At 43.7% G+C, this 25,995-nt stretch overlaps 1 protein-coding gene across 2 annotated transcripts in view; it reads right to left on the bottom strand.

Moving 5' to 3' along the window:
- Positions 1-17,266, bottom strand: part of LOC121845972 (voltage-dependent T-type calcium channel subunit alpha-1H-like) — a 135,407-nt gene extending 118,141 nt beyond the window's left edge. Inside the window, exon 1 of one of the 2 annotated variants that reach the window (XR_006082945.1) lies at positions 16,942-17,266. The gene's annotated coding sequence lies outside the window, so the exon portion shown is untranslated. The remainder of the gene's footprint in view (positions 1-16,941) is intronic. The other variant, XM_042318565.1, reaches the window with a different exon arrangement.
- Between the last annotated feature and the right edge of the window lie 8,729 nt (positions 17,267-25,995).

Raw genomic sequence — 25,995 nt, 5'->3', positions numbered from 1 at the left:
GTAGAGAAGAGCTGGGCTGAGGACAGATACAGTATATAGCTGAGTAGAGAAGAGCTGGGCTGAGGACAGATACAGTATATAGCTGAGTAGAGAAGAGCTGGGCTGAGGACAGATACAGTATATAGCTGAGTAGAGAAGAGCTGGGCTGAGGACAGATACAGTATATAGCTGAGTAGAGAAGAGCTGGGCTGAGGACAGATACAGTATATAGCTGAGTAGAGAAGAGCTGGGCTGAGGACAGATACAGTATATAGCTGAGTAGAGAAGAGCTGGGCTGAGGACAGATACAGTATATAGCTGAGTAGAGAAGAGCTGGGCTGAGGACAGATACAGTATATAGCTGAGTAGAGAAGAGCTGGGCTGAGGACAGATACAGTATATAGCTGAGTAGAGAAGAGCTGGGCTGAGGACAGATACAGTATATAGCTGAGTAGAGAAGAGCTGGGCTGAGGACAGATACAGTATACAGTAGCTGAGTAGAGAAGAGCTGGGCTGAGGACAGATACAGTATATAGCTGAGTAGAGAAGAGCTGGGCTGAGGACAGATACAGTATATAGCTGAGTAGAGAAGAGCTGGGCTGAGGACAGATACAGTATATAGCTGAGTAGAGAAGAGCTGGGCTGGGCTGAGGACAGATACAGTATATAGCTGAGTAGAGAAGAGCTGGGCTGAGGACAGATACAGTATATAGCTGAGTAGAGAAGAGCTGGGCTGAGGACAGATACAGTATATAGCTGAGTAGAGAAGAGCTGGGCTGAGGACAGATACAGTATATATCTGAGTAGAGAAGAGCTGGGCTGAGGACAGATACAGTATATATCTGAGTAGAGAAGAGCTGGGCTGAGGACAGATACAGTATATATCTGAGTAGAGAAGAGCTGGGCTGAGGACAGATACAGTATATAGCTGAGTAGAGAAGAGCTGGGCTGAGGACAGATACAGTATATAGCTGAGCTGGGCTGAGGACAGAACAGAGCTGGGCTGGGCTGAGGACAGATACAGTATATATCTGAGTAGAGAAGAGCTGGGCTGAGGACAGATACAGTATATAGCTGAGTAGAGAAGAGCTGGGCTGAGGACAGATACAGTATATATCTGAGTAGAGAAGAGCTGGGCTGAGGACAGATACAGTATATAGCTGAGTAGAGAAGAGCTGGGCTGAGGACAGATACAGTATATAGCTGAGTAGAGAAGAGCTGGGCTGAGGACAGATACAGTATATAGCTGAGTAGAGAAGAGCTGGGCTGAGGACAGATACAGTATATAGCTGAGTAGAGAAGAGCTGGGCTGAGGACAGATGAGGCTGAGTAGAGAAGAGCTGGGCTGAGGACAGATACAGTATATAGCTGAGTAGAGAAGAGCTGGGCTGAGGACAGATACAGTATATAGCTGAGTAGAGAAGAGCTGGGCTGAGGACAGATACAGTATATAGCTGAGTAGAGAAGAGCTGGGCTGAGGACAGATACAGTATATAGCTGAGTAGAGAAGAGCTGGGCTGAGGACAGATACAGTATATAGCTGAGTAGAGAAGAGCTGGGCTGAGGACAGATGGGCTGAGGACAGATACAGTATATAGCTGAGTAGAGAAGAGCTGGGCTGAGGACAGATACAGTATATAGCTGAGTAGAGAAGAGCTGGGCTGAGGACAGATACAGTATATAGCTGAGTAGAGAAGAGCTGGGCTGAGGACAGATACAGTATATAGCTGAGTAGAGAAGAGCTGGGCTGAGGACAGATACAGTATATAGCTGAGTAGAGAAGAGCTGGGCTGAGGACAGATACAGTATATAGCTGATATAGCTAGAGAAAGAGCTGGGCTGAGGACAGATACAGTATATAGCTGAGTAGAGAAGAGCTGGGCTGAGGACAGATACAGTATATAGCTGAGTAGAGAAGAGCTGGGCTGAGGACAGATACAGTATATAGCTGAGTAGAGAAGAGCTGGGCTGAGGACAGATACAGATATATAGCTGAGTAGAGAAGAGCTGGGCTGAGGACAGATACAGTATATAGCTGAGTAGAGAAGTGCTGGGCTGAGGACAGATACAGTATATAGCTGAGTAGAGAAGAGCTGGGCTGAGGACAGATACAGTATATAGCTGAGTAGAGAAGAGCTGGGCTGAGGACAGATACAGTATATAGCTGAGTAGAGAAGAGCTGGGCTGAGGACAGATACAGTATATAGCTGAGTAGAGAAGAGCTGGGCTGAGGACAGATACAGTATATAGCTGAGTAGAGAAGAGCTGGGCTGAGGACAGATACAGTATATAGCTGAGTAGAGAAGAGCTGGGCTGAGGACAGATACAGTATATAGCTGAGTAGAGAAGAGCTGGGCTGAGGACAGATACAGTATATAGCTGAGTAGAGAAGAGCTGGGCTGAGGACAGATACAGTATATAGCTGAGTAGAGAAGAGCTGGGCTGAGGACAGATACAGTATATAGCTGAGTAGAGAAGAGCTGGGCTGAGGACAGATACAGTATATAGCTGAGTAGAGAAGAGCTGGGCTGAGGACAGATACAGTATATATCTGAGTAGAGAAGAGCTGGGCTGAGGACAGATACAGTATATAGCTGAGTAGAGAAGAGCTGGGCTGAGGACATATACAGTATATATCTGAGTAGAGAAGAGCTGGGCTGAGGACAGATACAGTATATAGCTGAGTAGAAAAGAGCTGGGCTGAGGACAGATACAGTATATAGCTGAGTAGAAAGAGCTGGGCTGAGGACAGATACAGTATATAGCTGAGTAGAAAAGAGCTGGGCTGAGGACAGATACAGTATATAGCTAAGTAGAAAAGAGCTGGGCTGAGGACAGATACAGTATATAGCTGAGTAGAGAAGAGCTGGGCTGAGGACAGATACAGTATACAGCTGAGTAGAGAAGATGGTGGAACATCAGGTCACCAAGGTCTAAAAATGAAGAGAGGAGATGCCCCTGGTGTGGCAGTCACAGTAGTCGATGAGAATAATAATAACAGGAGATACCCCTGGTGTGGCAGTCACAGTAGTCGATGAGAATAAATAATAACAGGAGATACCCCTGGTGTGGCAGTCACAGTAGTCGATGAGAATAAATAATAACAGGAGATACCCCTGGTGTGGCAGTCACAGTAGTCTAGAAGGATAGGAGAAATAAGAAATATACTGTATATACGGGTATCTGTTGAAAGGGGGAAGAGATACTAGAAGGATAGGAGAAATAAGAAATATACTGTATAACGGGTATCTGTTGAAAGGGGGAAGAGATACAAAAGGACAGGCGATCCCTACACTCTTTGTAAAAAAGCTGCTGTCTTGAACCTTTTTTTTACCTAGGCAAGTTAGTTAAGAACAAATTCTTATTTTTAATGATGGTCTAGGAACAGAGGCAGAACAACAGATTTTTACCTTGTCAGCTCAGGGATTTGATCTTGAAACCTTTTGGTTACTAGTCCAACGCTCTAATCACTAAGCTACCTGCCACCCCACGAGAAACCCCTAGGTTCTTCGGCAGTCCCCATAGGAGAACCCTTTGAAGAACCCTTTTCGGTTCCAGGTAGAACCTTATTGGGTTCCATTTAAAACCCTTTCCCCAGAGGGTTCTATATGGAATCCAAAAGAGTTCTACCTGGAACCCAAAAAGGATTCTCCTATGGGGACAGCCGAAGAACACTTTTGGAACCCTGTTTTCTAAGAGTGTAGTGTGTGTCAGTGACCGCAGAGTTAGAGACACGCTCTCAGCATGTTTCACAGGAACATGGGAGCGTGTGATCACACCATGGAGCAGGATGCCATCATTCAGCAGGAGAACAGTAGCGTATCAACTAGCACAAAATTGAGGTCGAACAGAAAGCCACAAGAACATTTTGAAAGATAAAGGCACTGGAACTTGAGTTAACGTCTGACTGAAATATACTGAACAAAAATATAAGTCCAACATGCAACAATTTCAACTATTTTACTGAGTTACAGTACATAAAAGGAAATCAGTCAATTTAATAAATGAATTAGGCCCTAAACTATGGATTTCACATGGCTGGGCAGGGGTGTAGCCATTGGTGGGCCTGGGAGGACATAGGCCCACCCAATTGGGAGCCAGGTCCAGCCAATCTGAATGAGTTTTTCCCCACAAAAGGGTTTTATTACAGACAGAAATACTCCTCAGTTTCATCAGCTGTCCTGGTGGCTGGTCTCAAATGATCCCGCAGGTGAAGAAGCCAGATGTGGAGTTCCTGGGCTGGAGTGCATACACGTGGTCTGCTGTTGTATGGCCGTTTGGATGTACTGCCAAATTCTCTAAAACGAAGTTGGAGGCAGCTTATGGTAGAGAAATTAACATTAAATTCTCTGGCAAAAGCTTTGGTGGACATTCAGCATGCCAATTGCACGAGCCCTCAAAACTTCAGACATCTGTGGCATTGTGTTGTGTGACAAAACTGCACATTTTTGAGTGGACTTTTATTGTCCCAGCACAAGGTTCACCTGTGTAATGATCATTCTGTTTAATCAGGTTCTTGATATGCCACACCTGTCAGGCAGATGGAGTATCTTGGCAAAGGAGAAATGCTCACAAACAGGGATGTAAACAAATTTGTTTATATGAGAGAAATAAGCTTTTATATATGAGAGATATATATGAGAGATATATATGAGAGAAATAAGCTTTTTGTGAGTATGGAACATTTCTGTGATCTTTTATTTCAGCTCATGAAACATGTGACCAACACTTTACATGTCGTGTTTATATTTTTGTTCAGTATATAAAAACCTTTTGAAGTTTCTCCATCATGACCTTGATCAGAATGCCTTATTATAAGCAGCCATAACAACAGACAAGACTGGTAATGCTGATTCCCCTGCTGTCATTTAATCACATTGGGTAAATAAAACAGCTGCTGAAGAGTAATGACCTGTAGTGACTTTATCTCCAGGGAGTTTACTATACTGAGTCTGGGGGTGCATCTTTATCTGAAGTGGCTTCCTCCTCTCACATCTCCTTCAGCTGCACTGATCTTAAACCATACGATAGGTAAAGGCAATATGGCTGTGGACTTTCTTCCATGGTCTATTTTTCCAATCAGTGTGAATGAAGGTGAGGAGACAAAAAGATGAGATAAGGAGAGGATACAAGGAGAGGAGAGAGGAGAGAGGAGATGAGGCTAGGAAGCCTTGTTTGACTGTTGGTATGCACGCAGAGAGTCAGTGAAGGCTCAATGATGTCCTGCTAGCATATGGCTACAGTGTTAGCCTTACAGTGGTCCATTTTAATAGAGTGTTGCTAATGAACTGAAGTACTGTAGCTTCTCAATAGGAGCCCTTCAGGTTGACATTGTGGAAGAGGTGGAAGAGACAAAGCAGAGCTGAATATGGACCAGAATACATTTTAAAAGGGTTGGGAGTTCTGGCCCTGTTCAGTTACCCGAAGTGCTCTGTTTACAATGGAGTTGCTGATGCTGTCATTTGTATCACATTCAAAAGGTTTCATGTGCAGTGTTGTCAGTTTATAACAACACAGGTTTGTTACAAACCAGAACTCCCTAAAAGAGGATAATGTTTGTTACTAAAAAGACAACTTGGATTTATTTTGACCTAAATGAAAAAGCATTGAAAATGAATGATGACTGAAGTAGTGAGGATGAACAACAGAGTGAGTCAACTTTGGATAAGAGCCACAGTCTAACACACCACTGGCCCCGGGGTTGACCCCTGTCCTACTGATCTACTGATCTACTACAGGGTTTTATGGAACAGGATCTGGGCAGCTTGCCCTATCACATCCCTCTCTTCACCCAATCCTATATAGCTGTATTCAATGTAGGAGGTTAAAAAGTGAAACAGTGTGGAAAGCTGCGCTTAGTGTTAATTGAAACCTACATCAAGAGTCCCTGACTGGGCAGCTTGCCATTCCCTTCCCTATCATAGCTCACTTGATCTAATCTTAGTGTAGTGTTATCCAAAAGGAGGTAAAAAGGTAGAACTCATTGATTTGTGCCTCATGGTAATTTAAACCCACAGAGCAGTTTTCCCAATGCTATCCTTACTTGAACCAATCAATCCTATAGTTTTCTTATCCATGAAGAATTAACAGGCAGAACTCATTAGTGCTTACAGGGGCAATTCCATCCGACCTATGTGTGTCACTAGGCTGGTACTATAAAACATTTGACACTGGGCACAGTGACCTTCACACAGAGTGTATGAGGAGCATGGTAAGGACCTGGGGAGGGTAGAGGTAACTTTCTCTCTCCACACTCTTTCTTTTTTCTCTCTCTCTGTATCTCTTTCTTGCTCACTACCCTTTCTCAAGCAGCCAAGAGTCCACATTTGACATGTGTTTGACGCACACACACACACACACACACACACAAAACAAAAACACAGAGCATGTCAGCAGGGATCTTCTCTCCAAGCTGCCAAGGTTATTCCTCTGTAGGGACACTTCAGAGCAGATTTCCCATGAGTGTCTCTGGTCTTACTGTTACTGAGGTCACAAACACACACGAAGGCTGGGCGGTAAAACTGTAAAAAACTATATACCGGTATTCATTTACAAACCGTAAACTGATGGCAATCAAGTTAGAAACTGCTGCTAACTTTTGTAGCACATAAGTCAACATCTTCGGGAGGTCTGGCGAGGCTGGCTATTCATACATGGATGCTAACAAGAGCAGAGCCATTTCTTGGGGTGAAGCCACCCTGATGGAGTGCTTAGAAAACCCCCAATAGGATCTTTTTTAAATAGGATAGTTTACGATGTTGCAGATTTTCTATCCCGTCAAATACCGTCATATACCGTCATATCCCGTCATATACCGTCATATACCGTCAAATACCGTCATATACCGTCAAATACCGTCAAATACCGTCAAATACCGTCATATACCGTCAAATACCGTCAAATACCGTCATATACCGTCAAATACCGTCAAATACCGTCATATACCGTCATATACCGTCAAATACCGCCATATACCGTCAAATACCGCCATATACCGTCAAATACCGTCATATACCGTCACATACCGTCACATACCGTCAAATACCGTCACATACCGTCACATACCGTCATATACCGTCAACTAACGTCATATACGTCAAATACCGTCATATACCGTCATATACCGTCATACCGTCAAATACCGTCATATACCGTCAAATACCGTCATATACCGTCATATACCGTCAAATACCGTCATATACCGTCATATACCGTCATATCGCCAAAAATGAAGAAAAAATACAATGATATAACTGCCCCAGTGATATAACTGCCCCAACTGTCCCAGTGATATAACTGCCCCAACTGTCCCAGTGATATAACTGCCCCAACTGTCCCAGTGATATAACTGCCCAGCCCTAACACACACAGACATGCACACATCATCACAGATTGACAGGCACACAAACAAGGACAGACATACATACAGTATATGAACATAAAGACACACACAGGAGCGGATTGGCCATCTGGCAATTCTGGAAGGTGCCATTTTTTAGTTTGGTGGGCTGATTGGAATTGAAACACACAAATATATATATTTTGTAATTGTTGTTACTAATTTTTGTTTGACTTTTTCCACATTTTGTTACGTTACAGCCTTACTCTAAAATGGATTAAAGTACATTTTTCCTTATTAATCTACTCACAATACCCCATAATGAGAAATTATTTAGTTTAACAAAAAAATTGTAGACATGTATAAAATATGCATTTAAAAAAATACCTTATTTACATAAGTATTCAGACCCTTTGCTATGAGACTCGGAATTGAGCTCAGGTGCATCCTGTTTCAATCAATCATCCTTGAGATGTTTCTACAACTTGATTGAAGTCCACCTGTGGTAAATTCAACTGATTGTACATGATTTGGAAAGGCACACACCTGTCTATATAAGGTCCCACAGTTGATAGTGCATGTCAGAGCAAAATCCAAGGTATGAGGTGGAAGGAATTGTCTGTAGAGCTCCGAGACAGGATTGTGTTGAGGCATAGATCTGGGGAAGAGTACTAAAACATTTCAGCAGCATTGAAGGTCCCCAAGAACACAGTGGCCTCCATCATTCTAACATGTAATAGGTTTGGAACAACCAAACTGAACAATTGGCGGAGAAGGGCCATGATCATGTAGGTGACCAAGAACCTGATGGTCACTGAAAGAGCTTGAGAGTTCCTCTGTGGAGATGGAAGAACAACAATCTGCAGCACTCCAGTAATCAGGTATTTATGGTACAGTGGCCAGACGGAAGCCACTCCTCAGTAAAAGGCAAATGACAGCCTGCTTGGAGTTTGCAACACAGCACCTAAAGGACTCTCAGACCATGAGAAACACAGTTCTCTGGTTTGATCAAACCAAGATTGAACTCTTTGGCCTGAATGCCAAGCATCATGTCTGGAGGAAACCTGGCACCATCACTCTAAAAATGAGGGGTTCAACATGGGTTCTTCTAAATCCTCAAAGTTCTTTGAAGAACCTTAAGGTTCTTGACACTGACAATGACCCAGAAAAGGAACCTAACTTCCCAACTAGAACATTTGGATTTGAATTTGAAAGGACAGCAGGTGCAGGCACTTAACTGAAAAATGTAAAGATCTCCTCAATTTAAGGTTGGTCCCTTATATGATCTAAATGGATATTGTTTTGTAATGACACCATCTCTCTTTTCATATTTGTGAAAATCTTTTCTAAAACAAAGACTGGACACAATTCAATGGATATCAATCAACAAAGAGGTAAGAATATGTAGGCTGTAATATGTTGAAGGCTGGCTGTATTGGGTGCAGATGACTGAACTGGGTGCAGATGACTGAACTGGGTGCAGATGACTGAACTGGGTGCAGATGACTGAACTGGGTGCAGATGACTGAACTGGGTGCAGATGGCTGAACTGGGTGCAGATGACTGAACTGGGTGCAGATGACTGAACTGGGTGCAGATGACTGAACTGGGTGCAGATGACTGAACTGGGTGCAGATGGCTGAACTGGGTGCAGATGGCTGAACTGGGTGCAGATGACTGAACTGGGTGCAGATGACTGAACTGGGTGCAGATGACTGAACTGGGTGCAGATGGCTGAACTGGGTGCAGATGACTGAACTGGGTGCAGATGACTGAACTGGGTGCAGATGACTGAACTGGGTGCAGATGACTGAACTGGGTGCAGATGACTGAACTGGGTGCAGATGACTGAACTGGGTGCAGATGACTGAACTGGGTGCAGATGACTGAACTGGGTGCAGATGACTGAACTGGGTGCAGATGACTGAACTGGGTGCAGATGGTTGGATGCTGAGATTGCCTATTTGGGTGCTGAACTGGGTGCAGATGACTGAACTGGGTGCAGATGGCTGAACTGGGTGCAGATGGCTGAACTGGGTGCAGATGGCTGAACTGGGTGCAGATGGCTGAACTGGGTGCAGATGACTGAACTGGGTGCAGATGACTGAACTGGGTGCAGATGACTGAACTGGGTGCAGATGACTGAACTGGGTGCAGATGACTGAACTGGGTGCAGATGGCTGAACTGGGTGCAGATGACTGAACTGGGTGCAGATGACTGAACTGGGTGCAGATGACTGAACTGGGTGCAGATGACTGAACTGGGTGCAGATGACTGAACTGGGTGCAGATGACTGAACTGGGTAAGATGGCTGAACTGGGTAGATGACTGAACTGGGTGCAGATGACTGAACTGGGTGCAGATGACTGAACTGGGTGCAGATGACTGAACTGGGTGCAGATGACTGAACTGGGTGCAGATGACTGAACTGGGTACAGATGACTGAACTGGGTGCAGATGACTGAACTGGGTGCAGATGACTGAACTGGGTGCAGATGACTGAACTGGGTGCAGATGACTGAACTGGGTGCAGATGGCTGAACTGGGTGCAGATGACTGAACTGGGTGCAGATGACTGAACTGGGTGCAGATGACTGAACTGGGTGCAGATGACTGAACTGGGTGCAGATGACTGAACTGGGTGCAGATGACTGAACTGGGTGCAGATGACTGAACTGGGTGCAGATGACTGAACTGGGTGCAGATGACTGAACTGGGTGCAGATGACTGAACTGGGTGCAGATGACTGAACTGCTCACTTTTGTGTCTGTAGGTATACAGACGAGGAGGCATACAAAGGTATGTCTATTGGTATGTTATACAGATCACATGTACCATCCTCCATCTACATTATAGACAAGGTACAGTATGTGCAGGAAAACAGTTTTTTCATTCGCATTTACCACAAAAACCAAGATATGCATACTGTCGTGTGCATGTTTTGTTACACATCTGTATAATTACTATTTTGGAAATGCAAAGACTTCACCCTCCCTACACCTCTGAATATAACAGAGAACCTGTTCGATTACCATGCACTGCAAAATCATTCTGGCTATGGATACAGAGACATCAACACATTAACATCAACAGGCCAGAGGACTTGGGGCTCTGCTGGGAGTTTACCTCATATTTGGATTTCTTTATGCTGCTTTGCCACTAAAATCACAATAAACACTGAACTGAAATGTTGTGTTGTTCTGCATATTATGAGTAATAATAGGGGAGGGGGGTAGTTAAAAAATGAACCCCCAAAGGTTACTCAAGGATCCATTGACAGGGGTTCTTTGAAGAATGTTTTGAAGGGGTTCTTCAAAGAACTTAGGGTTTCCCCCACAGTATCAATTTGAAGAACCCCTAAAGGATACTCCAGGAACCTTTTTATTTTTTGAGTGATCCCTACAGTGAAGCAAGGTGGTGGCAGCATCATGCTGTAGGGATGTTTTCAGCGGCAGGGACTTGGAGACTAGTCAGGATCGAGAGAAAGATGAACGGTGCAAAGTACGGAGAGATCCTTGATGAAGACCTGCTCCAGAGTGCTCAGGGCCTCAGACTGGGGAAAGGTTCATCTTCCAACAGGACAATGACCCTAAGCACAACGACCCTAAGCACAATGCAGGAGTGGCTTCGGGACAAGTCTCTGAATGTCCTTGAGTGGCCCAGCCAGAGCCCGGACTTGAACCCGATCTAATATCTCTGGAGACCTGAAAAAAGCTGTGCAGCAACACTCCCCATCCAACCTGACAGGACTTGAGAGGATCTGCACAGAAGAATGGTAGAAACTCCCCAAATACAAGTGTGCCAAGCTTGTAGCGTCATACCCAAGAAGACTTGAGGCTGTAGTTGCTGCCAAAGGTGCATCAACAAAGTACTGAATAAAGGGTCTGAATAATTATGTAAATGTGATACTTCTGTTTTTCTCTTAAAAACCTGTTTTTTTCTCTCCTATAAAACTGTTTTCTTTCTGTAACATGACAAAATGTGGAAAAAGTGAAGGGGTCTGAATACTTTCCAAATGCACTGTACATCAAACACATGGTATCCATGTGTTTGGTACCATTCCATCAACTCCATTCCAGCCATGAATATGAGCCGTCCTCCCCTCAGCAGCCTCCTGTGCAGTGGGTATTATATTTAGAGTCAGGATATTCTGGAGCCAATTTAGACATTAAGACTAATTTTCAACCTAAAATTCATCACAATCACTGGATTAAGGTTGCACATCAAAATACACTACATGGCCAAAATGATGTGGTCACATGCTCATCGAACATCTCATTCCAAAATCATGGGCCTTGATATGGATTTGATGTCGGGCATTGATGTTGGACGATTAAGCCTGGCTTGCAGTCGGCATTCAAATTCATCCCAAAGGTGTCCGATGGGGTTGTTGTCAGAGCTCTGTACAGGCCAGACAAGTTCTTCCGCACCGACCTCGACAGACCATTTCTGTATGAACCTTGCTTTGTGCACAGGGGCATTTTCATGCTGAAACAAGAAAGGGCCTTTCCCAAACTGTTGCCACAATGTTGGAAGCACAGAATCATACAGAATGTCATTGCATGCTGTAGCATTAAGATTTCCCTTCACTGTTACTAAGGGGTCTAGTACGAACCATGAAAAACAGCCCCACACCATTATTCCTCCTCCACCAAACTTTACAGTTGGCACTCTGCATTCGGGCAGGTAGCATTCTCCTGGTGATTCATCACTCCAGAGAACGTATTTCCACTTCTCCAGAGTCCAATGGCGGTGAGCTTTACACCACTCCAGCCGACGCTTGGCATTGCTCCTGGTGATCTTAGGCTTGTATGCGGCTACTCGGCCATGGAAACCCATTTCATGAAGCTCCCGACGAACAGTTCTTGTGCTGACGTTACTTCCAGAGGCAGTTTGGATCTCGGTAGTGGGCTTGTGTGGCCTACTACTTTGCGGCTGACCCGTTGTTGCTAATATAAGTTTCCACTTCACAATAACAGCACTTGCAGTTGAACAGGGCAGCACTAGCAGGGCATACATTTGACGAACTCACTTGTTGGAAAGGTGGCATCATATGGCGGTGCCACATTGAAAGTCACTGAGCGCTTCAGCACGGGCCATTCTACTGCCAATGTTTGTCTATGGAGATTACATGGCTGTGTGCTCAATTTTATACACCTGTCAGCAACGGGTGGTGCTGAAATAGCCATATCCACTCATTTGAAGGGGTGTCCACATACCTTTGGCCATGTAGTGTATCTTGAATCATGCATTCCTGCTTAGATGCAACAACATTTATTGAATACCTCAGTTGTCCATTCATAACACTTCTTAATAAAGTACTATGAATGACATAAGATGATTACTCATGATTTGGTGGGGTTGAGTTGGCAGCATGTGCAGTGATGTTGGCTGGTGTGGATAAAATGCCAGGGCCAAATCCTTGTCCCAGTCTGCCCCTGCGCGTGCACACACACACACACACACACACACACACACACACACACACACACCAGTAATTGCCAATTAAAGCCAATTTGACAGCAGTTCCATCACAACTCTCACAGAAACCCGGCAGCCCCCATCTTGTGGTTAAAGCCCCATTAAAAAGGACCGTTCAGATTCACTAGACTTGTTACCAGCGCAGGTCTCGTAAGTCACCAGCTTACTGTGGCTTCGGCTACGTTATGTTCTTTCTGCACACTTCTAGTAGCATACATCTCACAGCAGACAGTTTGGAAGGATGCTATGAGAGCAGCTTCTCATCTTAACCATGACACACTTCAACAATACAACTACATACAGATACTAAACTAAAGCATTGGGAAAGCATTGGGATGATGAATGACTTAAGCTAAGCTAATGAATGCTAACGCTAGTGTTTCTACATCACGTGTCAAACTAGTTCCACAGAGGGCCGTGTGTCTGTGGGTTTTCTCTCCTCCCTTGTATCTGATTGATGAATTAAGGTCAGCTGATTAGTAAGGAACTCCCTCACCTGGTTGTCTAGGTCTTAACTGAAAGGAGAAAATAAAAACCAGCAGACACTAGGCCCTCCATGGAAAGAGTTTGACACCCCTGCTCTACATGATGTAAAGTGGGAGGATGACGCTAAGCTAACTTTAGCCTCTAGCTAAGGTATGGTATGGGGGAAGATGCTGGTTTAAGCTAAACTAATGCTAGTGTCTCCAGCTGAGGTAAGCTAAGGGGATGGTGCAGTGTGTTAAGCCAGTGAGCCAGGAGAGCAGTCAGCTGTGTGGGGCCCACGCACATATCAATGTAGCCGATAGCTTTGGTGCAGAAATCTGGAGTCATGCATGCTGCCTGCTGCTATATTTAGAGATTAGCTTTATGTAAGGCTAGGTGAATCACACATTCCTCCTCTCTCACTCACACATACAGCATATTGTATACTGTATAGTGTACACACAGACACATACACACACACACACGTAATGATGACATATGACATGCCAAAATAACAACACTATGGGGAATCACATAACGGTATGAGCAAACACTCACATGATGAGATGAATTATTCATGTATATACACCAACAATGTATCACAGTTCGACTTCGAAATTTGACATTTGTCCACGTTTTTCCAAACGTCTATGGGTGATCTCAAGGTAAACGTTGGTTTTTGATGTTTAAGTTGAGACACTCACCTAACCAAAAACACTTGCATTGGGCTAGGGGTTTCACTTCTTGTTAAGTTAAGGATTAAGGTTTGGGATAGGATTAAAACAGGGTTAGGTTTAGAAATGAATTCAGAGTGATTAAGTTAAGGGTTAAAGTTTAGGAAAGGCTGAAAACAGAAAAACAAAACATTATCCCCTAGCTCTGGGATTGAACATGCAAACCTTGGCGCCGGAGAGTGGCTTTACCACTTATCCACCATCCCCATCTACAAGCCCCTTACAATCAGCCAGCCTACTTGAAAGTAGTAACAATCACCGTGGCCGGTTTTGAAGGCAATTCTAGACGTTCATGGGACCTGGATGGACATCTAACTTAGACTTCAATCTAGAGCAAAATCCCTGTAATACACACCAGGCAGGACACAGAGACACACATATACACACACCTTATTCTCTGTTTTTTACTCACCTAAAATCACCAAAAGTTCCCACAAGGATAGTAAAGCAAGGAAAAAAACAAAGGCTATTTTAAACTTAGTGGTTAGAATTAGGGTTAGGGTAAGCGTTAGGGAAAATAGGATTTTTATGGAAATTACATATTAGGTCCCCACGAGGATAGAAGAACATAACAAGTGTATATGTGTGTGCGCGCACTTGTGTGTATTCCTCAGAGACTACTCTGATGAGGGTAATTAGAGGGTGTTCATCAAAGCCCTAACAAAATAGATTAGACAGGTGCATGTGAGCATGTGTGTGTGTGTGTGCTTTGCATGCTTAAACCCCCTCACCCCACACACACACACACACACATACACACTCCCACCCCCCAACACTCACTATGATGGTGTGAACTGCAATGCACTCAGACATCAGCCTCATCAGTCCAATGAAAGGGGTGGTTTGTCTCTGAGAACCTATCATCCATTTCCCAGAGGGACCACTCACTGCGGTGGTCATCCCTCCCTCCCTCACTCAGTCTATGTGTGGATAGCGTCTATGTTCAGGTCATTTTTAGCGCTCTTCCTCTAGCTTGAGGGGGATGGTCAAGTCTCTCTCTCTCTCTCTCTCTCTCTCATCTTTGTTTCACCATCAAAGTGCATAGTGCAGGGAAGCTAATTGAAGGAGAGAAACCAACTGAATGAGAGAGAACGAGGGATCAATGAAGCTGAGGGGAGGGCAGGTCTCCAGCCCTGCTAAAAATATCCACACGGACGCCGAACCATCAGACGCATTCACAAGACACAGACGCATAAAAACACATGTAGGCAAACATATACACACACACACACACATAACACACACAAACATGGGCAGAAACATATAGAAAAACACATGCACACACCAATTCAATTAAAGATAAGAAGAGGAAGAGCAGAGAGAAATCAAAGAGAGAGAGAGAGATTGAGGGAGGAGAGGCGGAGGGAGAGCCGAGACTGAGTCTGACATGAAACTGGTCGTCATGGTATCCAAATCTTTGCTCTCTCCTCTCCAGGGAAACAACCTCTGACAGCGCTGGTGCCGACTGAGAGCTGATTACCACACACACTCTCATACACAGACACACACCTGGGACTCTAGAGCAGAGGGATAAACAACAGTTCAGGCAGAGCCTGTGTCCACCACAGCAATCTCACACACACATACACTACAATCATATGCACATGCATGCATGCGTACACTCCCAAACAATACTGCCAATCAGCTAGAGAAGTAAACACACTCACATACACCAGCCCTAAAACCCCAAACTATATATACCGTTAATCAACTTCAGAAAACTCACTCTGTCTCTTTCTTGCTCACACACACACACACACACACACACACACACACACACACACACACACACACACACACACACGGAGGATCTTCATATATCAACTACTGAGAACTCACTCTTACACACACACACACACACACACACACACACACACACACACACACACACTTTAAAACACACACTCTCAAACAATACGTCAATCAACTAGAAAGAACACACACAGACACAAAGGATTTCTGTCAGGAAAGTGGCAGGTCACCTTAAATGATCTCATAGCCTGCTACAGTCTTGCCAAAGATGACATCTGGAAGACAGGGTTGCTTCACACTCCTCTCCTTATCTCTCCTCAGAACTCTTTCAGACCAATCACATTATATTACATCAGATCAAATTTGAATAACACACAATGCTATTCCGTGTGACATTCCTGTGTGGTTAACCATATCCTATGGCTCTGTGTGTGTGTGTGCGTACGCAGGTGGAGAGAGGGAAGAAGAAAGAGGGGACAAAGAGAGAGGGGAAGAAAAGAGGTGAGAGATGCACACACACACACACACACACACACACACACACACTTGTCACAGTCTCTCACTTCCTCTTACTGGAGTGGCAAACAGAGGATTAGTGATCAGCACCACGGACAGCCTACAGGAATGTGACAGTTTGTGATAAAACCAAAACAGCCCTTTGCTACACGTTGACTTGTCTGTCGTACTGACAAAGCCCCGAATCACATACTGTAGTTACAGTACATAAAACAGTCACAACATAGATAGTATTAGTGTTGGGGAAACATTTCTGAATTAGGCCTATAATAATATCCATTCCAAAACCGGACAGTCTGTATAATGTGTGGTTAGATGTGTTGATGATTCAAAGAATAGCAAAAATATTGAGTAAATATTTTATCCAAAATATTGGGTCACTGAAACGGTTCATCCCGGGAATGAGGTAGCAAACAATGTACTAGCTGTGATTTTCAATCAAATAGCAATATTTATTTACTACCTTGATCATTTAGACGGATATCTGTTTGTTTCATTTCTGCAAATTAGTCCAAACATCAATTTTAAGAATTAGCTGATAGCACCGAACTACGAGAAAAACTATTTTTGGTGTATTTGTTTTCATTATTGGTCGCTTGGCTCCTCCTAGTGGTTTTATCGACAATAGTTGATGAATCACCAATAAATCCATCATTTCAAAAATTATTGCTCACCTGAGAAACCTCGCCATCTTCTTACTACTTCTCTCTTTATTGTCGATGTGGACCTCCAGTTCCCACATTGTCCTGCATGAATTCCATTCTATGAGGCTTTATGAGGGTTACACTCTGCCCAAAAGCAGGTGTGACCTGTTAGATAGATACTGTAGGCCTAAACCTACATTTCCACATTAAATGATTGGGCGATGAGACAACGGAGCCACATTCATTTTCATCTGAGGGAGCGAAGTGGGCGGGGAACCAGTGGGCTATGCCAGCATGGGCTAGGGAACGTGAACATTTTGGGTAAAGTTGAACTTCTGGTAAATATTCAGCGACATTGTTGTGCTATTGACCAATCAAATCTCATTATAGTTTCCAGGACCCTACTGGATTGGCTGTAGATACCAAGCGCTACTTAGCCTGCTTACGCAAACATGACGGTGACCAGGGCGTGCGCAAGATGGCGGTCAGTGCAGATCTATTGTTTTGGTAGCTGAAGGAATTATTGGATTTCCTCACCCAAATATAACCATTTGGTCATTTCTAAGATCATAAAACGCTGTGTGAATATGGTTTTGTTTGTTTGTCAAAGTAATTGATTACTTTCTGCAAGTTATTCACCTCTAAAACGATTAAGTTAGCGACAACACTAGCTAGCTCAAAAAATAGCTTGTCTACCTACATGGAACCTTCCACGACCAGAACCAAAAGAAAAGATATTGAGAAATCATCAGATGGACAATTAACAGCAAAATATGGTATGGTTTTAGGTACTCCTCTGTGGGGGGAAATACTGCTGTGGGTGATGAAAATTTGGTGTGCACAATGCTGACAAGTTGCACCCATCCAGTCCCCAGCTCAGGCCATTACCTCAATACCCCAACACTCCAGTCCAACCCCAGGGGGAAAAGATGAGAGGACAAGAGCATGTGTCACTTCTTGAGATACAAAGCAATGTTGTGATGCTTTTGACAGCAAAGAGAGATGAAAGGGCAAATGGCTTGGAGGACATGGTTGGGGTGAATATGATGAAAATTGATGCAAAAAAAAAATGTTGACTTTATCTCTGGAGAAGTGAAAACCATCAAAAGTGACATGAAGAAAACGGAAGTTATCTGACAGGAAAATGAAAAGGTGGCTGAACTCAAGCAAAAGGTGAATGAGGAGGAGAGATACCAGGCCTGGTGAAACCTGAGGCTCCATGGAATTCCAGAGCAGGTGGGTGTCGACATCAAATTAGGAGTTGTTGACATCTGTGAAGCTGTCATTCCCGAATCAAACGCCAAACTTCAGGAAAATGTGGACATCGTTCATCGTTTGGGGACTCAGGAATCATGACAAGAGACTGAGGACAACCATCATCTGGTTCACCAACAGATCTACACGGGATCTTCTCTGTAGGCGAGCGAAGAACTGTCAGTTCCTCATCACGCAAAAATGGAGGTTCACAGAGGATCTGACCTCAGCGGTCAAAGTGACACGGGAGGGACTGTGTCCGATGGCAGCTGCAGCTCGAAACTGAATTTCTTTGTCAGTGCAAGAGTGACCATCGATGGGAAAGAAATGCAGCCAAACCAGAACATTTGAGAGAGAGACAGAGTCTAACTCGGACAGAACTGGGAGGCCTAAACACTGCCTAATTGCAGGTGAAAAACAGCCTTTTATTGTAAAGAATTTACACAAACACTTGAATGAGGAAAGGCTGACTTGAGAACTGGTAAACCAAACACTAACTATGGGTGAATCACTGCTTATTGTAAGATCTACACAATGTCTCCCTCATGTGGGTGTAAATAATTTGATCACTTTATGACCAGTATTTCTTAGTTTTATGTTGTAGGGGTTAATAATGGGATGGAAATCCTTTTGAGTTACATATCCTTAGGAAAAGCTTACATTAGCATAATAAGGATGTTGGTTGAAGTTCATGTCTTTATCTCTTTGTTCAATTCATGTCAGGGGTATTCGTCATTTACACAAACGTAAGGCTATTTTCATATATTGCAAATAGTTTAATGCAGACTTTTACTTTCTACAAGAGACTGTATTAATGCCTTCTCACATGTATCTGGTTTATCTCTGAATATTAGGAAATGTGAATTATTTGCGTTGAAAAGATGTGACTTAAACTCATTATGTAATATCGGGGCTCTCGAGTGGCGCAGAGGTCTAAGGCACTGCATTTCAGTGCTAGAGGTGTAACTACAGACCCTGGTTAAATTTGAGGCTGTGTCATAACCGGCCTTGGGAGTTGGAGTTGGATTGGGAGTTCCCTAGGGCGGAGCACAACTGGCCCAGCGTCGTCTGGGTTAGTGTTTGGCCGGTGTAGGCCATCATTGTAAATAAGAATTTGTTCTTAACTGACTTGTCTAGTTAAATTAATTTTTTTTTCTTTTAAATGATATCCCTGTAAAAGATGTGATCACATATCTTGGTATTACAGAAAGGGCCAACTTAAATTTCTCTCCTACTGTAGAGAAAATTGGAAAGAGATTTAACTCCTGGTTATTAAGGGATCTTTCTTTATCTGAACGTGTACTTTTATCACAATCTGAAGGTCTGTCCAGATGAGTTTATACCTCCCTTGCCTTGGATGTTCCTCTGTCAGTAACTAAAATGGTTGATACTAAATTATTTAACTTCATATGGAGGAATAAAGCTCATTATTTAAGAAAAGCGGTAATATGTAACACCCAAAGTGAGGGAGGGTTGAATGCTCTGGATATTAAAACCAATAATATCATCTTTAAGATCAAATGGATACAAAACTATTTGAGAAATAAGAATTGCATTTGGAATATAATCCCTCATTTAATATTTCAACAGATTGGTTGTCTAGAATTCTTACTCAAATGCAACTTTGACATGGATGCCTATTAAGCTTGCTAACTTTCATTAACAGGTACTTCTAACTTGGAACTTCATGAACAAACATGTTTTTTCCCAACATAGATATACAATCTGGAATAATAAAGACATAAATACAACACACCAGAACTTGTTTGACAACAGCATTATTTGAGTTCAATGATTGATGATGGACAACAATATGATTATTCAGAATGTATGAGAACACACAATGTTACATTCACTCCTGAGGAGTTTCTAATAGTTGTTAGAACTGTCCCTAAAGGTGCCATTCTTCTTTTAGGAGAAAATAACATGACTCCAAGTGCAACTGTTGATGAGTTTGTAGCCTCAATACAGCTAGAAGACATGTACATTTTAAACTATAACTACTATGACATGTATATAAGAACTATGTCAATATGTTACCATTCCCTCTGCTTTGCATCCCTAGGACAAGTGAACTGGAACATAGTCTCGTTGTTGTCTGGCAAATATTGTATCATACAAACTCATTCATAGAATCTACCTGGCGGTAGGTTGCTTAGTGGTTAGAGCATTGGGCCAGTAACCGAAAGGTTGCTGGATCAAATCCCCGAGCTGACAAGGTACTAAAAATATGTTGTTCTGGCCCTAAAAAAGGCAGTTAACCCACTGCTCCCTGGTAGGCTGTCATTGTAAGCAAAACTGACTGGTTAAATTAAAAAAATACCTTTTATTATACACAGATTCAAATTAGCTACTGATAACAAATGTGTATTTTGTGGTTGAGACCCAGAGACTCTTGACCATTTATTTTGGCACTGTTCTTATGTCAGAAGATTTTGGAGTGAGTAAGATTTTATTTGAAAATAAACAACTATTCATATGAGAGACTGATATTATGTTTTATTTTGATCCAAATTATATTGACCCTGATTTATCTTTCATTGTTAATTTGTTTATCTTTCATGGAAGATTCTTTATCCATAAAATGAAATGGGTGGAGAATTGAAATATTATTTTGAAATGATCAGTAAGTGTAATAACAAAAAAGCAATACGTACCATGAAAAAATATATTTTTCCATGCATATGATGAAGCAGCATCACAGACAGCCCAGATATTGATTCCACATTAGTGTGTAGACGATATGTACTGCCTGAAGAGGCAGCAGCCACTAAATGGCATACGCTGCTCATCAACAGTACCGTTGGGCCCAGGGTTGTAAAACAGGGGAAGGTGGGTCACCCACTTGTCCTACACTGACCTGATTGCAGCTAGCTTGTCTCTCTGCACTGACCTGATTGCAGCTAGCTTGTCTCTCTGCACTGACCTGATACCAGCTAGCTTGTCTCTCTGCACTGACCTGATTGCAGCTAGCTTGTCTCTCTGCACTGACCTGATAGCAGCTAGCTTGTCTCTCTGCACTGACCTGATTTCAGCTAGCTGGTCTCTACACTGACCTGACTGCAGCTAGCTTGTCTCTCTGCACTGACCTGATTTCAGCTAGCTGGTCTCTGCACTGACCTGATTGCAGCTAGCTGGTCTCTGCACTGACCTGATTGCAGCTAGCTGGTCTCTCTGCCGCTGAGCTGGTCTGGTGTCTCGGTTATCAAAGCAGATAATCCTGGAAATAACGTGGAAGTTTTCCAGAGACATTGTTGCACTGAAAAGTTCTCTGCCAGTTTCTGCATCCAATAGAGATTATGTGGATTCCCCATTGGATCTGAAAACACCAGCAATGATAAAAATCCCAAAGTATGCATGTAAATGAGTTTGGTCCATCTCCTTCCATCTCTCTCCAAAAACACACCTTCCCTCCAAATTAGTGCAGTCCAGAGTGATTTCCTGGATGGAGTCTGGGATGAACAGTTCAAAAGAAGACTTTATGTCCTGAACATGAGTAACCACCATCCACATTGACCCTGGTTGCATCCTTATCATATTGGCAGCCACGAGGGGTGGCTCATTCCTTGGGCAAGAAGACCATTAATTTTCTAAATGTTTTGACATCCATATTTCTCCTCCTGCAGGCTGCTGATGAGCCGGTTGCTGACAGGCTGGTCCTGGGGTTGGCTGTTGACGGGCTGATCCTGGGGTTGGCTGCTGACGGGCTGGTCCAGGGGTTGGTTGTTGACGGGCTGATCCTGGGGTTGGCTGCTGACGGGCTGATCCTGGGGTTGGCTGCTGACGGGCTGATCCTGGGGTTGGTTGTTGATGGGCTGATCCTGGGGTTGGTTGTTGACGGGCTGATCCTGGGGTTGGTTGTTGACGGGCTGATCCTGGGGTTGGTTGTTGACGGGCTGATCCTGGGGTTGGTTGTTGACGGGCTGATCCTGGGGTTGGTTGTTGACGGGCTGATCCTGGGGTTGGCTGCTGACGGGCTGATCCTGGGGTTGGCTGCTGACGGGCTGATCCTGGGGTTGGTTGTTGATGGGCTGATCCTGGGGTTGGTTGTTGATGGGCTGATCCTGGGGTTGGTTGTTGACGGGCTGATCCTGGGGTTGGTTGTTGACGGGCTGGTCCAGGGGTTGGTGTTGACGGGCTGATCCTGGGGTTGGTTGTTGACGGGCTGATCCTGGGGTTGGCTGCTGACAGGCTGATCCTGGGGTTGGTTGTTGATGGGCTGATCCTGGGGTTGGTTGTTGACGGGCTGATCCTGGGGTTGGTTGTTGACGGGCTGATCCTGGGGTTGGCTGCTGATGGACTGATCCTGGGGTGGTTGTTGACGGGCTGATCCTGGGGTTGGCTGCTGACGGGCTGATCCTGGGGTTGGCTGCTGACGGGCTGATCCTGGGGTTGGTTGTTGACGGGCTGATCCTGGGGTTGGCTGTTGACGGGCTGATCCTGGGGTTGGCTGTTGACGGGCTGATCCTGGGGTTGGCTGCTGATGGGCTGATCCTGGGGTTGGCTGTTGACGGGCTGGTCCTGGGGTTGGCTGTTGATGGGCTGGTCCTGGGGTTGGTTGTTGACGGGCTGATCCTGGGGTTGGCTGTTGACGGGCTGATCCTGGGGTTGGCTGTTGATGGGCTGGTCCTGGGGTTGGTTGTTGATGGGCTGATCCTGGGGTTGGTTGTTGACGGGCTGATCCTGGGGTTGGCTGTTCACGGGCTGATCCTGAGGTTGGTTGGCTGATCATGGGGTTGGGCTGATCCTGGGTTTGGTTGGTTGATCCTGGGCTGTTGACGGGCTGATCCTGGGGTTGGTTGTTGACGGGCTGATCCTGGGGTTGGCTGTTGACGGGCTGATCCTGGGGTTGGTTGTTGACGGGCTGATCCTGGGGTTGGTTGTTGACGGGCTGATCCTGGGGTTGGCTGTTGACGGGCTGATCCTGAGGTTGGTTGTTGACGGGCTGGTCCTGGCTGAGGGTCAACTCATTCTCTTTTTCCAACTTGCTGTCAGATTCCGAATTGACAGAGACATGATCTTCATATCGCTCCTTCCACACTAGCTTCTCTTTCTGCAAAAAGTATTTCTAAGACCCTGTAAGCAGAGATCATTTTTTGCCATACTGATTGATTGTGCTCAGGACACATGCACAGCTGTTTATTTGTTGTGTCCTTTCCCCAATTTGCCCCTGGCTGGGGTAGAGTGTGGGAAAATACATTTTTTTTAATACAATGTATCGAAATAATTTATTGTAGTAACATTGTGCAGGTGGACCCGAACACCACATATGGAATAATAATGTGTAGGGGGGTGCACAGTGTGCACTCAATGAAAATGAGCCAAGGCCAATGAGTCTCAGGTTGAAAAAATAATGAATTGTATAATTTTTCTTTTAGTAAATATTGAAAATGGGTTCCACAGAACCGAACACCACACAAGGGATAAACAAAAATAAGGGTGGCTATCCGATTCATCATTTTGTGGAAATGCACTGTAAGACAAAAAAACAATGTTCCTGATGCCCCATTGTAGTTCCTATGTTAGCCATATGTGTTGAAAAGTGTGTATATACCTGTATACTGGCTATATCTTGTGCCTAAAACCGAAGTTAGTCTTTAGGAAAAACGATGTGCTGGTGCAGTCAAATGGGTTAAAACCATAAGGCCAATAGGCCATGGGGTATAGTGCTCTTTGGAAAAGGGTAGTCTATGGACTGGCAGAAAAACTAAGGGGATAATGGCCACCACTTAGTAAAGCAAAAAGCAACATTGATCCTTGGGCTTACTTTTCTCATCCAGGCACTCTAAGAACGGAAGGATGAATGTCTTGTTACTAAAGCTTTTATTTGCTAGGCATTTCAGTAGAAATCTTTCGAAACTGCAGGTCAAACACAATGCTTGGTACAGGCAGTGTTTTCACTCTAAGTGTTGCGATTTTCCAACTTTATTGACACGAACTGTGATTGGATCATGAGCCAATTCACTCACCACTGCTCGACCAATCAAATACAAGTGAACTCATTTGATTAATGTACATTTTTCTATTGAACAGTGCAATTTGCAGTGGATTTCTTTCACATATCTTACTGTATTTACATACATGCATTAAATGTGAAATGACTCAACACCTCTTAAGCTATGCATGAGCTCATCGTCATAGGCTGAAGAGGTTAATCATTCATCTACCATGTGGTTTAATTAACTAGCATAGAAAGGTATTGCTGCAATGCTAAAACATGGTTATTCTCAGTATCAAAATCACATACAGCTGGCTGTTTAACTAGTAAATGTGTATTGAGGACCAGGATGGGTTTGTCAATTACTATATATAGTTGAAGTCAGAAGTTTACATACACTGAGGTTTGAGTCAACCACTCCACAAATTTCTTGTTAAACAAACTATAGTTTTGGCAAGTCAGTTAGAACATCTACTTTGTGCATGACACAAGTAATATTTCCAACAATTGTTTACAGACAGATTATTTCACTTATAATTTACTGTATCACAATTCCGTGGGTCAGAAGTTTACATTTCCATAAATTGACTGTGCCTTTAAACAGCTTGGAAAATTCCAGAAATGTCTTGGCTTTAGAAGCTTCTGATAGGCTAATTGACATAATTTGAGTCAATTGGAGGTGTACCTGTGGATATATTTCAAGGCCTACCTTCAAACTCAGTGCCTCTTTGCTTGACATGGGAAAATCAAAAGAAATCAGTCAAGACCTCAGAAAAATAATTGTAGACCTCCACAAGTCTGGTTCATCCTTGGGAGCAATTTCCAAACGCCTCAAGGTACCACGTTCATCTTTACAAACAATAGTACGCAAGTATAAACACCACACAGCCGTCATACCGCTCAGGAAGGAGACGCGTTATGTCTCCTAGAGATGAACGAACTTTGGTGCAAAAAGTGTCAATCAATCCCAGAAAACGGCAACAGATCTTGTGACGATAATGGAGGAAACAGGTACAAAAGTATCTACAGTTGAAGTCAGACGTTTACATACGCCTTAGCCAACTACATTTAAACTAAGTTTCACAATTCCTGACATTTAATCCTTGTAAACATTCCCTGTCTTAGGTCAGTTAGGATCACCACTTTATTTTAAGAATGTGAAACGTCAGAATAATAGTAGAGAGAAGGATTTATTTCAGCTATTCTTTCATCACATTCCCAGTGGGTCAGAAGTTTATGTACACTCAATTAGTATTTGGTAGCATTGCCTTTAAACTGTTTAACTTGGGTCAAACGTTTCAGGTAGCCTTCCACAAGCTTCCCACAATAAGTTGGGTGAATTTTGGCCCATTCCTCCTGACAGAGCTGATGTAACTGAGTCAGGTTTGTAGGCCTCCTTGCTCGCACACACTTTCAGTTCGGCCAGCAAATATTCTATGGGATTGAGGTTGGGGCTTTGTGATGACCACTCCAATACATTGACTTTGTTGTCCTTAAGCCATTTTGCCACAACTTTGGAAGTATGCTTGGGGTCATTGTCCATTTTGAAGACCCATTTGTGACCAAGCTTTAACTTCCTGACTCATGTCTTGATGTTTCTTCAGTATATCCACAATTTTCCCAGCCTCATGATGCCATCTATTTTGTGAAATGCACCAGTCCCTCCTGCAGGAGAAAATTCCCTGACATTTCACATTCTTAAAATAAAGTGGTGATTCTAACTGACCTAAGACAGGGATTATTTTTTTTTTTTTACAAGGATTACATTTCTGGAATTGTGAAAAACTGAGTTTAAATGTATTTGGCTTAGGTGTATGTAAACTTACCACTTCAACTGCCAAGGAGTTGCATCGCTGATTTAATTTGTTAGTAATTAGGCTGCATGAATGAAT

This window comes from Oncorhynchus tshawytscha, unplaced genomic scaffold (genome assembly GCF_018296145.1).
Source record: "Oncorhynchus tshawytscha isolate Ot180627B unplaced genomic scaffold, Otsh_v2.0 Un_contig_3121_pilon_pilon, whole genome shotgun sequence".
Taxonomy (NCBI): Eukaryota; Metazoa; Chordata; class Actinopteri; order Salmoniformes; family Salmonidae; genus Oncorhynchus; species Oncorhynchus tshawytscha.
This window is presented reverse-complemented; position numbering and strand designations above follow the sequence as displayed.